At 43.0% G+C, this 17,185-nt stretch overlaps 1 protein-coding gene across 1 annotated transcript in view; it reads right to left on the bottom strand.

Moving 5' to 3' along the window:
- Positions 1–17,185, bottom strand: part of BOC (BOC cell adhesion associated, oncogene regulated) — a 256,300-nt gene that overhangs the window by 164,121 nt on the left and 74,994 nt on the right. The window contains exons 2-3 of the mRNA XM_038003333.2: positions 15,675–15,761; positions 12,624–12,846 (exon numbers count right to left, since the gene is read on the bottom strand). The gene's annotated coding sequence lies outside the window, so the exon portion shown is untranslated. The remainder of the gene's footprint in view (positions 1–12,623; positions 12,847–15,674; positions 15,762–17,185) is intronic.

Raw genomic sequence — 17,185 nt, 5'->3', positions numbered from 1 at the left:
AGTGGATGCCTAATTGGAGAATCTCTGGGAACCATCATTAAGGAGAACTGGTCTTGGACCCTGAAAACAAAAGTACATCGGTTCAATTTGCAAAGCATTCTCCCTTTTCCAGCTCACTCTTACCCCTTTATTTAACTACTGCAGATTAGGCTCCAAATCTGGGATTTTTCTCTTTTTAACGGTTCATTGGATGGTAATTTGATCTTCTTGGCTTGTAGTCTATTTGTTTATTGTTGGGGCAAATAGTGTGTGTGTGTGTGTGTGTGTGTTGTGTGTGTGTGCGTGCGCAAGTGTTGGCCAGAATATTTGCACTGAATTTCCTAGGGCTGCCCCCTGGTGCTTGTGAATGTATGCCCATGGATAACCAGGGGTATACTATTCTGGGGGTTAGCTTATGTGTCTTGAGGCATAAATATCTGTTCACATTTGTATATTTGAGTATTTGGACATATTTGTATCAACTTTTGTGTTAGCCAAAAAGAACAGCCTGCCAAGAGAAGCATATGTTTTCTACTTAAGGGTTTCTAGGATGATATAACCTCCCAAATGAATGAAAGACGAGCCTATGCTATGCAAGGATAACAGTTACACACCACACACTTTCTGGATTATTTGAGAAAACATGCAGGGCTGCATTTCATGGGCCTTAGGTACTTTTGCCTTTGTGTACACCTTTCTTCATAAAAAAGTATTAAAAATTATCTTTTATAAGTCCATTGGTAAAAATTACATTCATCTTTTTTTTTCTTTTGATTTTATGATAAATTAAAACATGTTTGTGGGCCCTTAAAAGGATTGTGGGGTCCTGGCCCTGTGCTGGTGGTATCTGGTGGATGTCAGCCTGGGGCTAGGACACGGCTCAGGGAGGAACTATGGTGAAGGGGCCCAAGATCTTTCCCACAAACGCTCCACTGTGATAGCCTTCCATTTCCAATATCTGAGAGATTTGGGATTTCTCATATAAAACCAATGACTGACATTTCTTGTTCATCAGCAGGAGATAAGCATATTGCAGTGGTTAAGAACATGGTTCTTGCAGCCATTCAGACTTTGAAGTGAATTCCAGCTCTGCCACTCACTACCTATGTGACTTTGGGAAATCATTTAACCTCTCTGAGCCTCAGTTTCCTCATCTATAGAATGGGAAAAACAATACATACCTCATAGCATTGTGAGAATTGCAGGAGGGAATGAATGTAAAATGGCGTAGCGCAGTGCCTGGCTCTTCAGGAAAGCATGCGCTAAGTAGCAGCTGTTGTAATGTATTTCTCATTTCTGTTTGGGGGTTTTGGTGTAATATGAATTTAGTCACTTGGTTCAAAGTACAATGAAATGTTAGGGTAGACATATACCCAGGTGAATAAAAATCAGAGTCCTATGAGAAAAATTCACTTGATGCTATCATTGACTAGTTCTTTACAAACCCAATAGGCAGGTAAACATGCTGGCTCTCAACCTTTTCTAGCTGAACTTTTTGCTCATTCTTTAGCTCCAAGATGCCATGTTCCTTCCCTGGAACCCACCTAGCTCATTATCAAGTTTTCATCCTTCAGACTTTTTTTCCCCCCACTGCTTCTCATACTGAAGTTAAGGTTTTCCATTATAGCTGATCCACCTCATCCAATCTATGTTTCTTGTTTCTCTCAGTATTTCATTTTTCTTCATCCTTGCATATCTCCACATATCCTAAAAATAATGAATATCTTTTTCTTTTTACTTACCTGATGTCAGGTGCTATGCGCACATGTTTCATTTCATTTTCTAAGTAACACTGCAAGGTAGTAACAATAACCTGTTTTTGTTTGTTTGTTTGTTTTTGATTTTTTGCAAATGAGAAAACTGAACTTCAGAGCAGTTAAGCAACTGCCCTCAAATCAGACTGATGGGATTTGAAACTATAACTTTCTTGTGCCAAAGGCTTATCATGCTTTTTTCATTAAGTGGGTCTATAGTCTCTTATCTACAATTTCTAAATCTAAAAAACAGCTCTAAAAATCACAAAATGTTTTCTTGAAAAATTGTTTTGGTAAAAAACCTGGCCTTGGCCGGGTGCAGTGGCTCATGCCTGTAATCCCAGCACTTTGGGAGGCCGAGGCAGGTGGATCACCTGATGTCAGGAGTTCGAGACCAGCCTGACCAACATGGAGAAACCCCATTTCTACTAAAACACAAAATTAGCCAGGTGTGGTGGTGCATGCCTGTAATCCCAGCTACTTGGGAGGCTGAAGCGGGAAAATTACTTGAATCTGGGAGGCAGAGGTTGCGGCGAGCTAATATTGCATCATTGCACTCCAGTCTGGGCAACAAGAGTGAAACTCTATCCAAAAAAAAACAAAAAAACAAAAAAACCTGGCCTTGGCCAGTTGCAGTAGCTCATACAATCCCAGCACTTTGGGAGGCCCAGACAGGTGGATCACCTGAGGTCAGGAGTTCGAGACCAGCCTGGACAATATGGTGAAACCCTTCTCTACTAAAAATACTAAAATTAGCCAGGCACGGTAGTGTGTGCCTATAATCCCAGCTACTTGGGAGGCTGAGGCAGGAGAATTGCTTGAACCTGGGAGGTGGAGGTTGCAGTCATCCGAAATCACAATGCTGCACTCTAGCCTGGGCAACAGAGCAAGACTCTGTCTCAGAAAAAAAAAAAAAAGGTTGGGGTGGAGGGAGATCTGGGCTGTACTGATGTGAGACTGATTATAATGTTCATTTAGCTCAGCTAGTGTGATCAGTAAGTTAGGGCTTCCCAGTGCACTGCATTTTCTGCTATAAAATGCTATTAAAGTTTAAGAAAGAAGCAATGAACCCCAGACCAGAGGACTCCTCTATCAGCTGAGCCATGTAGGGCCCCTTGTGTCCTAGCAGTGACCCTCCAGAGTAAGTGAAAACAAGCATGTTGGAACTCTGAACCACTACCCTGAAGCTCAGCCAAAGCAATATTCCGTGTGGGCTGATACTGGATTTCCCATCCAGGTCCCTGAAGGGCTGATGTGAACTGGCTGAGTAACTCTTCCCAATGAGCAGACCCAGGCCATGCAGAGTAAAATAAATCTCCCAACTTGGCTATTGAAGGGGAGAAGATTGAATCCTTCTGCTGACAAAGGGGCCCACTGGGACAGTTCACGCAGAAAAGCAAGAGCGAAACACCCAGCTGAGTGTCCTTTGTTTAGGATACCAAAATGTTTGAATTACATGAGATAGCACATGAGCATGTAGTTGTACCTATCAGTAACAATTCCTACCCTACCCTTTAAAATGCAAGGAGAGACAGAGGTATACTGGTGTTCAGAATGGAACTGTAAGAACTATAAGGGATCAGGAGGGAAAGAGAGAGAGAGAGAGAAAGAGAGAGAGAGAGAAAGACAGAGAGAGAAGATGCACCAGCTCTGTGGACTACAGACTAGGACCCGAGTCATCTCACCCTGGAATTTCCCTCCGTAGTAAGTGATGTATTTTCCTCTTGATAAGAGGAAGTTGACATTTGGCCAAAAATACAGCCTCTCCAGGTCCCTGAGATTTGGAAACCTGATGAGAAGGTGACATGGGAAAGGGCTAATAAGGTTGAATCTGGAGATTCCTGGTAGAAACCAATTGCCAAACTCTCATCTGTGAGGCCCAAGAAGGGCTCCTCTTCCGTAGGAAACTATCAGAAGTGAATCCCTATGAGGCTGGAATATACAAACATGCACCAGTGATCCTTTCAGACTGCTGGTTGTAAGCCAGCAAAGTCTGCAGATCCTCATCCAACCGAGAGAAAAATAAGTGAAGAGGGAGCATTTTAGCCATAAATTCCTCAAAGCACTACCAACGTCATATCTCAACTCTCCATCCCTTTTCAAGAAATGACTGAGGATAGATATTTGGCTTCTCCCTGCCTGGGTGATGTCATTTCCTTTATTTCCTAGATTTTGCCTTTAGTGAAATGATACAATCCATCCCTTACCAGAATAGAAATAACACTTTTCAGACTGGAACAAGGCCCAATCTTGGCCCTTGAGCTTTGCAAAAGTTCCTTTCCAACATCTTGAAGCCCACAAAGGCACTTAGATGCCATCAGAAACAACTACTATTGATGGACTAAAGAGAGTTCAGAGCTGGAGAATTAGAGATTTGGAAAAGGGCCCTGGAGATCATCGAATGCTACTCCTCTAATTAAGGAATGAAAACACTGATGCTCAGAGAAACCAAGGGACATTCTTAGTTGGTGGAAGAAACGTAAATTAAGAAATCACAGGCTGGGTGCGGTGGCTCACGCCTGTAATCCCAGCACTTTGGAAGGCCAAGGCAGGCGGATCACAAGGTCAGGAGTTCTAGACCAGCCTGGCCAATATAGTGAAACCCCATCTTTACTAAAAATACAAAAACTAGCTGGGCATGGTGGCGGGTGCCTGTAATCCCAGCTACTCGGGAGGCTGAGGCAGAAGAATCGCTTGAACCTGGGAGGTGGAGGTTGCAGTGAGCCAAGATCGTGCCATTGCACTCCAGCCTGGGCAACAAGAGCAAGCAAGACTCCATCTCAAAAAAAAAAAAAAAAAAGAAACCACAGTTCATCTGTCTGGCAGTAGGCTCAACCTAGTATCTTGATGTAGTCCAGGCTCTGGTACCACTAGCTACATCTATATCAAGTTCTTCTTGATGAAAGGTAATAGAGTTCACCAGCACAATCTCTTTTCTCACATGTAAAATGAGGATTTTATGTGTGGGATAATGCCAAGTGTTGGCAGAGATGTGGGCACATAGGACTCTCATGTACCACTGCTGGGAATATAGATAGCGCAGCTGTTCTGGAGAGCAATCTGGCTCTACTAAGTCAAATTAATATTTGTAAATCGTATGATCCCCTGATTTCAGTCCTAGATATGATAGCCCTGTGAAATGCTTACAGTATTCCACAGGGAATAGGACAAGCATGCTGCTTTCAGTGCTGTTTGTGGCTTCAAGGAGTAAGGGCCAACCTGGCAGGCTTTGGGAGTGGATAGAAAGTCCACCCTGGAGGGCTAAGCAGCAATGAGAAGTGACAGATGAGATGAGTATATAAGCATGCATAGTCTTAAACTGGTACTCCAGGGCAAAGAAAAGTAAGAATAGGATGGGATACAGACTGTATTTCATCAAATCTAAATACCACCTATTGTTCAATGGATAATCATATTTTGTACCATTAAAAAAAAATAAAACTCTGCCAATTAAATGATGACATACCATTTATTGTAAAATGAATTCTGACTTCAGAGATTTAAATGTGAAAAAAATGTTAAAATTCATTTATGTAAATGAAAATACATGTGCATAGAATAATATATTTGGCAAGAGCACATTCAAATACACATTAAATACCTTGCACAGGGGTTGTGGAGATGAAATGGGAATGGCATATGGGAATAAGAGAGATTAAGCAAACAAATGGAGGAGCTTAGCATGAAACAAAGATAATCAAGGGTTAACTAGGAGCCACTGTAGGTTGAAAAGTGAAAAAGCATATAATACTAATAACACCCACTCCAAGGATCTGTGGTGAGCACTAGCCAACATCACCCAGGCATAAGCCACAGCATGAAGGAGGCTTTGCAAGTTGTTCCCACTCTTCATCTTGGTGTTTGAAGGTGCTGCCCAGCATAGGAGTTAAAGGGAAAGCCTTAATGTTCTCAGCATGGTTTGCTTCCTTAAAATACAGGTAAACTTAAGTTTGCTTCATATTCAAGTGTCAATAAATATGGAAAACAATAAGCAGTCTTTTGCTTTTCGGACACTAGAAATCTGCTTGATCATTTGTATGTATGTATGTATGTATTTGAGATGGGGTCTTGCTCTGTCTTCCAGGCTGGAGTGTAGTGGCCTGATCATGGTTCACTGCAACCTTGATTGCCCAGGCTAAAGTGATCCTTTCACCTCAGCCTCCCCAGTAGCTGGGACCACAGGTGCATGTCACCATGCCTGGTGAATTTTTTGTTCGTTTGTTTGTTTTTTTAATTATTCATGGAGACAAGGTCTTACTATGTTTCCAACACTGGTCTCATACCCCTGAGCTCAAGCGATTCTCCCGCCTTGGCCTCCCAAAGTGCTGGGATTACAGGCATGAGCCACCATGCTCAGTCTCTGATTATTTGTTTACAGAAGGGTTTGAAACATGTGTTTGAAACATCACAATGAGAGAGAGGATGATGGCAGCGATAGTGATGAATAAAAAACAGTGTATGGGGAATACTACATTTCTAGAAGTTCTTTGGATGGTTTTCCAATTTCTCTGGAGGAGCAATACAAAATCAATCCAAGAAGCAAATAACATCCAAGCAAAGACTCTGCTGGGAGCCATCAGGAAATGGGTCAACTTCCCTGGAAGAAGCTCATCTGTTGCTGAAGTGAAGAACACATTCTTCCTGAAAACAGGAAGCACTTTCTTGAAGGAGCATCAAGAAAAGGGCACTACTCCGCTTAAGGTGCTCTGGGAAGGAAGAATGAGGACTGATGGGGTGCAGTGAAAAGTATACAAATTATGGCTTTCAATAATGTCTTCTCTTTTGATTCCAAAGAGAAGTATAAAATCTTCTTAGGGACTCAATTAGACCACTAATGAATATAGCGGGGAACTCTCCCCTTCCCAAAATGAGTGATGAACCCTAGGCTTGAGGGAAAAAAAAGATCTTGATCTTTAAAAGTCAGACAATGGAAAAGTAAACATTTTAATAAAAGTGGACAAAGTGAGTCACACTGCAAGCTTTCTGCCCACAGAGGCAGCCCTGTGACCATGTGGCCACCATGAGTAGGGCTACTGACATTGATGCCATTTTTTCCCAGCAAATAGCACTATTCTGGATTCTCTGCACTAAGGGAGGTTTAATAACCACAGGTTGCCACCCACAGAGTCTAGAAACCCACAGTATCTAGAAATATGTGCCATTAAGAGGTATAAGAGAGAGAAGATGAGTATGGAGTCTAGGCCTCAGCCCCTTTACAAGGGAACAGGGATTGGGAAAGAAGCCCTAGAATCTCCAAGTTTCTAGAAGTTTCTTTGTTTCCTTTCCTTTGCTTTGCTCTTACATTTCAGCAGAACGTCTGTTTCCCACTGGGGAAGGACTCTCTAGGGTCTCTTTGAGCTCAAGAGTTTTATCATTAATTATCTGGAGCACAGTAGAAAAGGATGTTTCTGTTCATCTCCTATATTTACAAAGTGTCATTGGACGTAACTAATGAAAAGTTGTTTTCCTTAAATTTCTAGACTAAAGACATTCGGGGAAAATTAAACAACTAGGATTTAAATCCAAATAATGACTATTTGTTTTAGTTTTGAAGGTTTTGCATTGTTTTCCCCAATGAGGACACTCATAACTGGTTGTGGGAGGACAATCCAGCAGGGGAGCAACTCTACTTTTCAGGGAGAATTGGCAGGGCCTTCTGGAAGAAGGGGTGCATCCGGGTAACTCATGATTTACTCATTCGCCTCCTTTTTTCAGCCTCAGAGACTCTTAAAGCTGGGAAGGGCCTCACAGATGACCTGGTCAGCGTTTCCCAACCTGGTGTCCTTGAACAGGTAGGGGATCCTCAACAGCAAAAAAAAAAAAAAAAAAAAGTGGGGGGCATCTAAAAGCTTCTCTTCAATAATTTTCAAAGCCTAAAAAGGCATCATACATTTAGCTTTTTAACAAATTCCCCACCTCATGATGCTGCCAAGCAATTCCGTTGATAGCCCCAGTAACTTATGAGCCTTAGAGGCCCCGGTTGGCTGATGATGACATCATGGCAAAAACATAGGAATGGTAGGCCTTAGAGATAAAAACTCACTTTGTAGTTCAGTAACTGAGATTCTCAGTGGGTTGTAACAAGTTACGTAGAATGAATGACTGGATGGGATTTTCAGAAACTCCTGAGGCAATAAATGAACTTTCTGCTTCTCAGTTCAAATAAAGTCCCTGAATGAGTGAATATTTAAACTTCTTTCTAGGTCCAAAATTAAGTTTGAATAGGTAGCATTCCACTTTTTCACAGTTTTTTTCTGCATGGATAGGATGCTGAAGAAGGAATATGAATATGAATAGCCTGCTTTTCCCAATTTTGGAGACTCAGAATTTGCCCCAAACCTTAGAATAGAATGCAGACATGTATGGACTCATTTCCTTTTTATTGTATAGGAATATAGCAGATACTAGCACCCAAATCTAAAATCCTATTTGTCTAAACAATCTGTTACTGATTATTAAACGATGTTAACAGATTCAGGAGTTTCTTTTGTCAGTGTTAAGCAAGCAGCTGAAGTAAGCGCCACACAAAATCCTTAGAGAATTGCTCTGTTAAGCACACAATCTCACCAAACTTGAGTCCATAGAAAACAACGATTTTTAATATTGATGTCCACGTGTTTATAGGTATGTATAAGAAGGCAGGTTGTGACTAAACAGGAAAGTTAAAGGAACAGGAGAGCTGGCCACAGTGATACCCACTACTCAGGAGGCTGAGGTGGAAGGATCACTTGAGCCCAGGAGTTCAAGGTTACAGAGGGTTAAAATCATGTCACTGCACTCCAACCTGGGTGACAGAACAAGACCATGGCTCAAACACACACATGACAACAACAACAAACCCAAAACAAAAACAAAAACAAAAAAATCCTGGGAGAATCTATTACTACACTGTGTTCTTCCTCTCCGTCCCATCTGGGAAACTGTTTCTATTCATTTAAATGCTCTTGACTGTCGGGAAGATAACGTGTTCCATAAGAGTACTATAAGGCTAAGAGACATGACAATTAGGCAATAGATTTCCTCAAAAATTTCTTTGATGCCAAGCCTCAGGTGGCTGGGGCCATGTGAAAGAGGCTCACTATGAAACTGAATCTTTATCTTGAGGACTGTTCAAGCTTGAAAAATTTGCACAGGTCCTAGAGAAATGTTCCAGAAAGAACTGAGCCTCTCTTACATAGCCACTTTATTTCTATGAGATCTAACCACCGTTGTTCCCACTAAGATTTCCAGAACACTTGAAAATCCAAAAACAACCAAACAGAAACCACACAAGAAAACTTTTTAAAGATAATCACTATGTCCTGAGAAGAAGCAAAAGGATGAGAAGAGAACCCAGTGTCAAGAGTGCACTTGGGTGATGGGTGCACCAAAATCTCACAAATCACCACTAAAGAACTTACTCATGACTCATGTAACCAAATACCACCTATACTCCAGTAACTTACAGGGGAAAAACAAAGCAAAAACAAGAGTGCAATTGGAAGAGCAGTGCTGGTCATGACTGTTTGCTTCTCCCTGGCTATAGTTTGTGCTTTTTAAACGTGTTGGGATACAACTCGCATACCGTTTTACCATTTTAAATTGTACAGTTTAGTGGGTTTTAATACATTCAGAAAGTTGTACAACCATCACTACTATCTAATTCCAGGACATTTCTTTCCCCCAGAAAGAAATTCTGTCCTCATGAGCAGTCTTTTTGTTTTTTGGTTTTTTTTTGAGACAGTCTCACTGTCACTCAGGCTGGAGTGCAGTGGTACTATCATAGCTCACTGTAACCTCGAACTACTGGGCTCAAGGATCCTCCCACCGCTGCCTCCCAAGTAGCTGGGACTATAGGGCATGTACCACCACACCGGCTAATTTTTTTTTTTTTTCTTTTTGGTAGAGACAAGGTCTTACTATATTGCCCAGACTGATTTCAAACTCCTGGGCTCAAGTGATCCTATGAGCAGTTTTGTTGACTTGTATGTAGGCCTGCCTCAAGTATACCACACCATTGATCCATCTGTTCATTGAACCAACGTTGATTGTGCACTTACTAAGCTCCAGGCATGTGGTAGGGGTAATTCGCCCCTACCCTTTGCAGCAGAGGCCTGCATAGCAGTGTCGAGGATTACCTTAAGGAGCAGAGTTTTCTTTAGGGTTACAGCGGAGTGTGAGATTGTGGGAGATAAGAGTGAATCATTGATCAATGGCTCAGTAAGAGTTGTGGGGAAGGAATTGAGGCTGACGAAAAGTACACAGTGAGGTTATATGTTCTTCAGGAAGGTTTGCTGTGCTGTTTAGGTTCCTTTTTAAAAGTTCATGGCTTTCAGGAGTTGTTACCTCCCCAGAGGAGGTGTTGGCCAGCAAACCAAACCCTGTACATTTTTAGACTCCTACGCCTCTCCTCCACATTTCCTCTCTGTCCACATCCAGCTGCAAAACTTTTTTCCATTTTTGACAATTTCCATATCCATATTCATTTCTTTCACTTAGTTTTCTTTTGCATGTCTTTTTCCAATCATTCCTGCCCCCACCCCTCCACCACGGTGCCCCTTACCCCCCGTGAATCTCTTCTGCTTTTGTGGCCTGTTCTTTTTTCTTCCATTTTTCCTCTTTTTTACTACTCTTCGCCCCCACACCCAAGGTACCCAGCAGGCTTGGATGAGAGAGTCACACGGAAGGGACTGTTTATGAGTAAGAATGTTTGTCTTCTCTCCATACATACACACTTAGGGAGGGAAAGTGTGAACTCTACTCGCAGCCGCTCCTTTACAAATTCCATTATTTATAATTATGATAATAGAAAATAATATTGATTAAACTTTTACTGTGAACCAGACACCGTGCTAAATCCTTTTCAGACTTTATCTCATCAAATCCTCACAACAATCCAACAAGGCAGGTACTATTATCACCTCCAGTTCACAGATGGGAAAACTGAGCCTTGGCGTGATTAAAGCACTTGCTTAATATCCTAAGGTAGTAAATAGCGGGAAGTCACCCACAGCAGCTCTGTCTGACTGCAGGGCCTAAGGTGTGATTTTACAATGCCTTACTTACTTTCTGGGCTTCTATCCTTCCTCCAGCCCACCTCCCACTTTAACTTAACTCCCTCTCTCTTCCTAAAGTGAACTCTGCAGTCTAGTTGGCTTCCTTCCAGCTTCAGTGAGCTGGGGAATCCCTGGCATGGGCTCAGCTATGAGTTCTATGGAACATTGTAACTGCTGGTACTACAGCAATAAAATCTTAACAGTCTTGGCCGGGCGTGGTGGCTCACGCCTGTAATCCCAGCACTTTGGGAGGCCAAGGTGGGCGGATCACGAGGTCAGGAGTTCGAGACCTGCCTGGCCAACATGGTGAAACTCCGTCTCTACTAAAAATACAAAACTTAGCAGGGCATGGTGGCAGGTGCTTGTAATCCCAGCTACTCGGGAGGCTGAAGCAGGAGAATCGTTTGAACAGTGAAGGAGGCGAAGGTTGCAGTGAGCCGAGATTGCGCCATTGCACTCCAACCCGGGTGACAGGGTGAGACTGCCTCTCAAAAAAAAAAAAAAAAAAAAAAAAAAAAAAAAAATCTTAACTGTCTCCAGAGAAGACGACTGTAAATTCTTCTGAAATCCCACTTTGGGTGTAAAAGTTCATGCCTCTCTTCCCCCTCCTCATCTTTTTTTTCCCACCCCACCTCCGTTAACTGCCCCAGATTTCATGAAAGGGGCCATGCATGAAAACAAGGCCCAGAAATCCCAGCAGCCTCCAGCTGCAGCCGGGGTTGTGTTTTGTCTATGAAATGTTCTAAAAAAACAACAAGGTTTCGTATCAACTTTGCTCAGGATCAGGGATACATAGCTTATGCTTTTGGGAAATCTATAGAGAAAGAAGAAAAGGCAGAGGAAAATTGCCAGTGAGGACAACAGAAGAGAACCAGCGAAAAACCCGGAACACATAAGGATACGCAGAAGAAAACTTTGTGAAAATGACACCCAAGGGGCCTGGGATTTTTCCTCTCTCAATTATTTTCATCTTGTTACCTGGGTCCTGACAAGCCAGCTGTGGTCTTTCTGAAAAATTCATTTGGCTGTCTTGAACTCAGCTGAAAAATATCAGCAGAAGTCTGAGAGGGAGTAAGAGTTTGTTTCTTCCTTCCAGGATCAAGTGAACAGGTCTGGGGTTGGGGGAGCAGTGCGTGAAGAGTAACAAAGGGGTCCCTTTTAGAGTCTCCTTTCTCCCCCAGAAATAATTGTATCATGTTTAGACAAAGTGTGAAAGTGGGACAGGAACCTGGGACAGTGACCACTGGGACAGATCGGGAGTGGGCCACGTGACCCCGGTCCTGGACATCACATCACAACAGTGTTGCTTTGCTTTCTTTCCCCTAGGAAGGGGAAAGTCCAGAGGGAGACCCTGGGAGGTTGAGGCTTAGATAGGTAATGGAGGTGCATGTCAAGGATAGGTGAGACCCGGTGGGCCTGGAACTATGACAAATGGAACAAAAGGGTTATATGTGTCCTGTGAGATAAAACCCAAAATGTGTGTATCTAAATCCCACTTCTCTCTTAGTTTCTAAATCCCTGTTCATTTCACAGGAAATTAAATGTGTTTATCAGATTCCTTTACCCTTACCTCATCGAAAGGTTAGGTTGGAGTTGGCTTATGTGCCAGAAACTGCTATGATTTTGTTTCTGAAATTAACTTCTAATACCTGTCTGATCAAAATTGTAGCACCGGCAGGACCAGCAACAACTAGGCCTATCCTTCGCTGGCCAGCTGAATGAGGACACGCATGCTACAGAATGTGTGTGTGTGTGTGTGTGTGTGTGCACGTAAAGGAGAGGAAGAGGTTCAGCTGATTGCCGAACCCCAAATCTCAAATTTGAGTCAAATGTTTAAAGATACATTGGGAGTTACCTTTTTCTTTTCCTTTCTTCAGATCGATGTCATTTTGGGATGGGGGAAATGTGTGAATTTTTTCTACTCTCTTCTTCTTGAAAGGCCTCCTTGAGAGCGGGAATTGTGTGTTACGCATTTCTGTCCTGTCAGAGCCTGGTCGAGTATCTGGCACCCAGTAGGTGCTCAGTAATTGTTGGTTAAAGGTGACAGGTACCGGACACACTACTCCAAAACACGGCACCTGGGAAATGGAGAAAATCACAGAGGTAAGAAGTTAATTCTCCGGTCTTCTTCTGCCTTTTTAAGAAGAGAGGGCCAGCCATAAAAGAATTCTCTTACCTACCTCTCCTGAGAGTAGGTCGTAAGACCCTCATATGGCAGATGTCCTGCCCCATACCCGGCAGAAAGGAATGGAGATACAGAGATGTCAAAAAGAATCTGAACAAACAGGCCTTACTAAGTTCTCCCAGCTTTGTACCATTAGATCATATCCCCTTTTGTCCAATCACATTTCTGCATGACTGTTCACTCCTTATCAAATTCTAGCATAAAAATACAGTTTTCCCTGAATTTTTGGGTCTTCATTTCTGAAGGTTCCCCTGTCATGTAAAACATCGGTTAAATACATTTGTCATGCTTTTCTCTATTTCTGTCATTTCTCTAAAATCCATCTTTTGTTAGAGAGGCGTCAGCCATGAACCTTGCATTGGATGAGGAAAAGATAATACTTTTTATTTCCTATAAAGGGAAGTAGATCCCTTAAACTAGCACCGACCCGCCACCTCCTTCAGCCCTTACCTGTGCCTCCTTTAGCCCTTGTAAATCTGAATATGGTATTTCTCTCTGAAGCCCCCAAACTTCACTATCTTTTCTCTTTTTTGGATATCTTTAAAAAATTATCTCTCTGCAGATGACTTCCAAATTCTTTAGTATCCACCCGTTCAGACTGCCTTCCCTGCATCTCCACCTTCCGGCTCTGTGAGACTCCTTACTGTGGGAGAAGGAAGGGGCTACACATACATCCTATTGACATCTCAAAGCAATATGGCTGAGATGGCTCTTCTGTGACCCTTTTTCTGGCAGGCTATCCCTCTCTGCCCAAGTCTAGGGAAGGAGGTTCAGACCTTTCTGCTCTCATCTGGTGACATAGTTGGGTAGTGTAGTTTGCCGAAGTCCTAGGGCAAATGAGGCCGGAGGCACCTTTGGGCCTTGGAATCTCAAGAGGGGCTAGAGGTATGGTAGGTAGGAAGGTTTCCTGAGGTCTCAAGGTTTACAAGATGCTGTCTGTGGCAAGGGTTTGCAAACAGTGCTGTTGTACAAGGCCCATGGTTACTGGTGAGATTTCCATCCTTTGGATGGATACTTCAGGCTGCAGTCCTGCCAAATTTCCTTTCTTCCAACCCCAGACTCATAATTGTGTAAGACATTTTTGTCTTAGTTTCTCATATAGAGAGAGCTAAATCCACCCTTTTTCTTTACCACAAACCGCTTGACTCTAAGGAGATTCTTACTGCTTTCCAAGGCTCCAGCCTCCAGGTCTTAGCCTCCCCCGGGAGTTCTCTAACTGCAAGGCTTGCTAAAACACAGACTGCTAGGTCTTAGTCCAGAGTTTTTGTTCAGTAGTTCTGGGGCCCAAGATTCTGCATTTCTAATAGAGTCCCAGGTGATGCTGATGCTACTAGAGGGACCAAATCAGACCAATAGGCCCACTGATCACCACTCGTCTATGGTCTCTCTCAATAAGAGCAAATGCTGTCAGTTATTGGGCTTGCTTTCTGCTTAGGTTTTTAGATGCATTCTGTCATTTACTCTCCACAATAACCCCATGAGGTACCTATTATTAATATTGCCATTTTAAAGAGGAAGAAACTGAAGCACAGAGAGGTGCTATATCTTGTCCAATGTATGTCATGAAGCTGGGCAGTACTGATGTGGAAGCTTGTGTATTCACCCTGCCACATGGCCTGAATAGTCTAAGGATTTTTTTCCCCCTATGGACTTCTCAGATTATCTACCTTAGAAACCCAGGGCTTCGCGAACAAGATGCCCTTTCATTCTGGACCACCCCCTGCCCAAATTTCTCTTTGCTGCTGGTTAAGTACAGCAAGAGAAAACACACATTTAATCTCCATTAAGACCTTCAGACTTTTTGGAGAGGAAGTCTAGTCTGACTTGGGAAAGAAGCCTGAAGTTCTGAAAATCTTAAAGAAAAGCAGTTTTATTGCTTTCAGTAGCATATGGTAGTACAAATGAATGACTAATGAAGCATTTCCAAGAATTCCTCTTAGCCTTTTAAAACAAATGAATATGGCTCATTTACATATAAGCAACTGTATTAAAGATTGTTTAACTGTGGGTTACATTAAAAGTGCAGAAGAATTTTATAGCTGATTTTTAAAAGTCTCGATATGGATTAAGAGCTCATGCTTTGGAACATGAAGCTTTTGAGATCATCTCTTCAAATAGACTGTTTTCATTTTGCTCCTAGATTCAGGTTTTGGTCTCTCAGGGAGCTCCTCTGACAAAACCCACAAACACACAACTGCCATGTGTCAAGGCAAAATTTGATACGTACCAGGCAGGCTAGGATTTGATGTTAAAGACAGTGCAAATGTCTTGGTGCTTTGCCTCAGCAGGGATTCCCAAACTTACTGGGAGTTTGTGTAAATTTGAAATTTTTCCAGAGATTTTACCACAGTGTATCTGGAGGGAGCCAGGGAATCTACAACATATATATTCCCAAATTTTATTTTGTTCCTGTTTTTCTTACCAATGTGTTTGTTTTACTTTTTCTAATGTAATTCCAATGGGGCACACTTTCAGAAACACTGCCAGGCTGTGGGAAGGGAATGGGGACTGGGGAGGGAAGCATGCAGTTTTAGAGTTGTCCACCTTAGTCTTCAGACACTTCAAGTGGTCCCAACCCTTGCTGCCCTTTGGATTCATCTGTAACCCTATTAAAATGCACCAATTCCCTGGGCTCTACTCATGACCCATTAAAGTAGAATTGTAGGAGTGGACCTGGACAACAGCATGAAGAAAACAAACAGAAAAACAAAACAAACAAACCTCCTGGGTGATTCCCGCGTAGGAGGACAGTGCTGAAAACTGGTAAGGCAGTCCGATTTGGAGCAACACAATGAGATGTATATTTAGCTGAGGATAAAAAGTAGAAAAGTCGAGGTCAAAATATGTTGATGTGTGGGTGGATGGGTGCGCGTCTTTTCCAAATTAGAATGAACTCCTGCAGATAGAAGACCCTAAATTAGGAGACAGGTGCAGCCCAACTAGGGAGCCTCGGTCAGCCCATTCTACACCACAATTCATTCTCTCTCTCTCCATCCTCTGCTGCGGGCCTACAGCCCAGGGCTGTTCTCTTTGGTGCCTTGGGCAGGGCCTTCACACTCACTTTCACTGGGCCTGCTGGCATTTAGGCTTCTGTCCTGGGCTGTTCTCTGGCTGCTAAAATCTGGCAGCCGCACAAACCCTGCAACCCGGTGGTTTCTAAATGATATCCCTTCAGCTTCAGCCCAGGGGCTCTGGCTTTTCTGTTTGTTTTCTTTTTTCTTTCTTATTTAAGAAGCTCAAGAGAACTTAAAAGCAGACCCTTGAAAGTTAAGTATTTCTAATCACATAAAGGTGTCTCTGCAGGGCCTGGGCTGAAGAGGGTTTGTTTGGGGGCTTTCATCTTTCTGTGTATCCCCTTCCTTCTTCAAACAGCCTTTCTGGGCTCTTATCCACCCAGCTTCTTGCTGGATGCCCACCCCCATCATCTCCATGTTTGGGGCCCAGAGGGTAAAGGAGAAGGGGGGGTGGCCAGAGGGCCAGAGCGGGGAGGGAGGAAGTGGTTGGCCCCCATGCCGGGCCCTAGCAGACTCTGTGAGAAAGCCCCTCTCCATCTGCAGCCCAGCCCGGTGGGAGTCAATTAATTCTGAATAACCTAAACCGACAGAGGTATTTGCATTCACAACCTGACTGATGACCGTATAAAATTGATTTATGAATTAAAGTGCTTCCCCTCCCTTTATCCCAATTCAGTCTGTAATTGATTATACGTGCTGCAGTGAAATTAAATAACAGAAAATTAAAAAGAAAAGAAAAAGGAAAGTGAAAAAAAGAGAGGCCCTTGCTTGGCGGTCTGGCATTCTCAGGGCTCCCCAGGATTAGCCATTCCATTCATCACTTATCATTTTTTATTTAAAAAGTTACTTCCCCCTTTGTCTCCACCCTCCCTGCACCACCCCCCTTCCTGCCCCCATCTCTGCCATTGCCAGTATTCTCCTCTCCAGCTTCCTTCCTCCCACTCGCTGAAACTCTGAGGTGTAACAAGGCCCCTGGACAGAGTGAGAAGTGAAGATGGGCAGGGCTTCTCTCCAGCAGCACTTGTGCCCTCAAAAATGTGAGGTGTAAGCAAAGACGTCTTCTACTTTTGCCTCCCTCTTCTGTGCTGGTCTTTCATCCTTTTTCTGACTGCTCCCCACTATACATGCACACTAATCAAAATTTTCTTGCAGGAAATCATTTCAAAAATTTGTTCTCAGCAAGGAATACATTAACGGTAAACTTTTTAATGGCTTATT

This window comes from Chlorocebus sabaeus, chromosome 22 (genome assembly GCF_047675955.1).
Source record: "Chlorocebus sabaeus isolate Y175 chromosome 22, mChlSab1.0.hap1, whole genome shotgun sequence".
NCBI classification, from domain to species: Eukaryota; Metazoa; Chordata; class Mammalia; order Primates; family Cercopithecidae; genus Chlorocebus; species Chlorocebus sabaeus.
Note: the sequence above shows the minus strand (reverse complement) of the source record. Positions and strands in the feature narration are given on the sequence as shown.